Genomic DNA, 5,558 nt, shown 5'->3' with positions numbered 1-5,558 from the left:
GTTAGCCAGGATGGTCTCGATCTCCTGACCTCGTGATCCGCCCGTCTCGGCCTCCCAAAGTGCTGGGATTACAGGCTTGAGCCACCGCGCCCGGCCTGTTCCACATTCTTGTCTACATTTGGTGTTGTCAGTGTTCTGAATTTTAGCCATTCTGATAGGTGTGTACTGGTGTCTCCTTGTTTTCATTTGCAATTCTTTAATAATATATAATGATAAGCATCTGTTCATAGGCTTTTTGCCATTTGTATATCCTCTGTTAAGGTGTCTGTTCATATCTTTTGGCCATTTTTAAATTGGGTTATTTTCTTATTGTTGAGTTTTAAAAGCTCTTTATACACTTTAGATACTAGTCCTTTATTAGACATCTGTTTCACAAATATTTTTTCCTACTCTTGGCTTGTCTTTTCATTTTTTTAACAGTGTCTTTTGCAGAGCAGAAGTTTTAGATTTGAGTTAAATCTAACATCAATTGTTCCTTTGATGGTTCATGTTTTTGTGGGATATCTAAAAAGCCATTACCAAATCTACATTTTGTCCTATGTTATCTTCAAGGAGTTTCATAGTTTTGGGTTTCCATTTAGGTCTCATGATCCATTTTGAGTTAAATTTGGGGAAGGGTATAACGGCTGTAGGTAGATTGACTTTTTTTTTTTTGTCCATGTATATGTCCAGTTATTCTAACACCATTTGTTGAAATGACTATGCTTTTTCCATTGAATTGCCTTTGCTCCTTTGTTAAAGATCAGTTAAATATATTTTTCTATTTCTGAGCTCTCTATTCCATTTCATTGATTTCTTTGTTGATTCTTTCACCAATACCACACTTTCTTGATTACCGTAGCTTTATGGTAAGTTTTGAAGTCAGTAATGTCAGTTCTCTGATTTTTTTTCTTCAGTATTCTGTTAGTCATTCTGGGTCTTTTGCTTTTCCATATAAATGTTAGAATAACTCTGTTGATATCCATAATAACTTCCTGGGTTTTTTTTTGTTGTTGTTCTTTTTGTTGTTGTTGTTTTGTTTTTAGAGAGGGTCTCACTCTGTCACCCAGGCTGGGAATGCAGTGTGTGATCTTGACTCACTGCAACCCCTGCCTCCCGGTTTCAAGCGGTTCTCCAGCCTCAGTCTCCTGAGTACCTGGGACCACAGGTGCATGCTACTACACCCAGTTAATTTTTGTACTTTTTGTAGAGATGGGGTTTTTCCATGTTGCCCAGGCTGGTCTCAAACTCCTGGCCTCAAGCAATCCACTCGCCTCAGTCTCCCAAAGTGCCGGGATTACAGGTGTGAGCCACCGTGCCTGGCCAACTTCCTGGGATTTTGATGTTGAACCTAAAGATCAAGATGGAAAGAACTGGCGTCTTGACAATATTGTCTTAAATATAGGATCATTAAATAAATGAATCATGCTAAGTACCATAACTTCCTTCTTGTAGTTTTTATTGTCCTACTTTCATTCTTTCTCTCTCTACCAAGACTTTTTCCAATATGTTCTTTTTCCTCCCATCATTTGCCTTTTTGCACTTTAAAACATGATTCCTGCCCAGAAATTAGACAGATTTCTCATTAAGTCAAACAAATGAGAAGGTCAGGGATCAGATAGAGAGAATCGAGGTAGTAAGGATATGAAGGAATATTGTGGAATGAATAATAGGTGCTCCATTACCTATACAAAGCCTTAGCATCTGGCATAATGCCTTGCCAAGGGACTTAGTCAATATTACTTGAATAAATGTGTGAGTAACTTGTAAACATGACATGTTAAACATCCATCAGTGACAGAATAGATGGTATTTTGATGACATAATTACTATATGATATCTGTGGGTGGATCTATGACTTAGGGATTAGATTTTCTTCTCACTCAAGGAGTTTTTGATGAGATCTCTTAAAACTTTGCAATGATTTTCTCATTTTGATTAATTATTTTCCTTTGTAATATACTAAGGATCCATCTTTTTTTCCTACTAAGTGGTAAAGTTGGGCCATCCAGGATGATGTTCTTGCAAAAAATCCTAAAGAAAACTTAGAGGTAAAGGAGGAAGATGCACAATAGACAAAACCTTCCAGTAATGTAAAAAAGGCATCAACCTTTCAGCAGGCACATATATTGAGTTGATAACAAAACTAACATCTTAAAATTGTACAATGCTATCTATTTTCCAAGGTACTTTTCACAGATGTAATTTTACTTAATAGTTGCAAAAAACCTGTGAAGGAGAGACTAAGTGAGCCCAAAATCACAAAGTGGCTGACACTATCTCAAGCCTAATTCCCATGTATTCTTTTCCCTACCTTTGAGCCTTCAAATTACGTAGCTATCACAAAGTCATGCATCTAGTAGATAAGAACTATATAAAGAGCCCAGATGAAAATGTTAATTTTGAACTATTCTCATATTATTTCCTCTCTTATGCCAAGAAAAGTTATGTGTTTCTCCATTTGGTTGGCAATTAAACTTCTTACAACTTCAAAGTAGTGAAAGAAGAATTAACCATCCTGTGCAATGAAACAGAACAGGACTTGTCTTTCTATTTTTGAGACGAACGAGGCTTATGTAAATAAGAAATTTTGAGATCTAGGGGGAAAAAAAGCATGTATTTCTCCCATATGACTTGCCCTCCCATGATCCTCAACTCTGCACTGAGCTTTATTGCTAGAGTGAATCATGGTTTAAAATTATGGGAAATCCCAACTACAAGAAGTGAAATGTGCTCAACAAACATATGTGTAAGTGTATTTGTATCTGTGTGAACACACGACACGTAGCACTAAGTTCTAATACTGAGAAGGCTGTGCTGGAGCAGAAAAAATAAACAACTATAGATAGTTGTGTATTAACTGTTTAAAGTCAAATGGAGGGGAACTATAAACATAGAATGTCTAAGTACTTAAAAAAATAAAGCCAGGTGTAAGCTTTAATGCTTTGAGATTGAGCTGACTTCTACTCTTTTCACATTATGGGACAAAAACAATTGATATCTTTGGGCAAAGTGTTATAAAAATGGTATACTGGTTCTTGAGAACTGGATGTTAGGCCTGGATCCACTACTAAGAAACACTTTGTAATTAGGTACAACATCCAATATTTCTCAGCCTTAGCATCCTCACTTGCAAAATGGTCAGTTGTGACTAAGGTTTTTTTCATCTCTGATTTTCTATCATTCCAAATTATTTTTTAAGGCATTCCAACTAGTAATAGAACCACGCCTGATGTGCAAAGAACTTTTTCATTAGAGTGTGGTGCTCTCTCCTTCCTACCATGCTGAAACTGTGAATTATGTACATAAATAACATATTGTGAAACAGAGAATACTTGATCTAGAAAGATTAGATATCAATAATGCAAACTCTCATTTCACATACAAGCAAATTAAGACCCAGAAAGGGCAAGTGATTTTTCCTTATTACGAATATGTTTTCTCCTTTTCACACTTATTTTAAATGTTTAAACACCTTCACTTCATGTATGTGAATAGGCACTATGTAGAGATCTATCTTATAGTTGATCCTTTCACTATAAGGAAATGTAACTTATTGTTTTTCCATTGATTCCTTAATATTATGTGTTCTACTAAAAATGTTTTCAAATAATGAAACACTGTATTACACTAAGTTTACAAGGCACTTTTTATGTACAATATCTCATTTAATCTTATTCTAGCAATGGTGAACTAGGATAGGCACATATGGAGAATCATGACTATCTTCTATCTCTACTAGGACTGAGAAAAATGCATATTCATGACCTTTCAGTATTGCTGGTAAAGAAAAGTTATAAAATTAATGTTCCTTGACCCCAGGGAGCTATGTCTCAGATATACAGCTAGATAGGGAAGAGAGTAATTCAAGGTACATTGAATGAAACAGGTCTTTGAAATCTCCAGGATAATTTCAATGTAATGGAAAAAGCTCACAACTCTTGAATCATCAATGTGCTGAATCAATTAAAAATTTTCTGAAAAAAGGTAGGACCAATTTGCATATAAATTTAGATCGCATTCTTTGGATGCCATCTGTTCAGTTTCTTGACTTTGACACTACCACATTTCTTAAATTTTGTATTGAAGTGTAACATACATACAGAGAAGTTCATAAATAACAAGTGTATAGCTGGATGAGCTTTCACGAGGTGTACTGCTCACGTACCTGGCACCCAATCAAGAAACAGAACATGTGTAGCGTCCCAGAATTGCACTTCTGTGCCCTCTTCTGGTTATCAGACCCTCCCAAAACAATCACTGCCTGTTTTTTAATTTTATGTAAATAGAATAATCCAGTAACTCCTTCTTTTGCTCAACATGATATTAATATTTCCAAGCTTCATCTATATTTTGTGTGTGTGGTAGTTTGTGTAGTCTCATTGCTGTGCAGTGTTCAATTGCTATGTAGTTTCAATCTACTTGTCCATTCTAATGTTGATGGGCGTTTGAATAGTTTCCAGTTTCAGGCTAGTAGGAAGAGTGCCCTTATGAACATTCGTATACATGCTTTTTGTGGATATATATACATTTTTATCCTTGCTGTATCAGTGGTATGTATATATTAATTCAGCTTTAGTACATAATGAAAAGTGGTTTTCTGAAATGGCATTCCCACCAGCAGCATATGACAGTTCCAGTTGTTCTATAACCTTGCCAGGACCTGTTATTACCAAAACACTTAATGATGTTGTTTTTATTTGTATTGCATACCTGTAGTTTTTAAAAAGTGACTTTGAAACAGTGAGCTTTTATATAAAAAAGGGAAAAAATTAAGTAGAGGGTGAGAAAAAATAAAAAGTGAAATAATCCAATTAATCTTTGCAGTACGGCTAGATATGCTAAATCTGTCCTGACTCAAAGAAAATTTTGAGAAAGATGCAAAACGTATGGAACCACTCTAAGTATGCTGTTTGTATGAGAAAGCACTGAGAAATATAATTGGTTTAATGTGTGAGTCAGAATCAATGTATAATTTTTAGCTGAAGAGTTCTGATACTAGTTTGGAAGATATGTGAGCTCAGGAGCATGAGGAAAGTTTGGATACTTTGAAGGTATGAGGAATAATTTCCCTACATTGGGTAAATGAAGCCCAGGAAGGACTCATTTTTTGAGATGTTCACAGTTAGGATTTCTATGTACTTTATAATGTGAAAATAAATGGGCAATATTAGCCTATTAAGCTATCAAATGTTGATTGTTTGTGACCCCAGATGCCACAATTCTTTCCTACTTCCCTAATAGAAATACAATGAAATTTACAAGGAAAATCAGTAAAACAAAAGATACATCTGCAGCTCATGTTATATTTTGGTTTATAGAAAAATCACAATAATTATGGGTCATTTACATTTCTGTTTTAAATTTAGAAATGATGAAAACCTGTAGTTGACATAAGAATGATTCCTCCCTCAAAGTGGGCAGCCCAGAGGTATGAAAATCCAAAGAGCTATTTGGTAGTGGTGGTGGTAGGAAATCTCATCCTTGCAAACCCAAACCTACTCTTTTCTTTTCTTTTTTTTTCTTTTCTTTTTTCTCTTCTCTTTTCTTTCTCTCTTTTTTTCTGTCCTTCCTTCCTT

Source organism: Mandrillus leucophaeus, unplaced genomic scaffold (assembly GCF_000951045.1).
Source record: "Mandrillus leucophaeus isolate KB7577 unplaced genomic scaffold, Mleu.le_1.0 Scaffold1033, whole genome shotgun sequence".
NCBI classification, from domain to species: Eukaryota; Metazoa; Chordata; class Mammalia; order Primates; family Cercopithecidae; genus Mandrillus; species Mandrillus leucophaeus.
Note: the sequence above shows the minus strand (reverse complement) of the source record.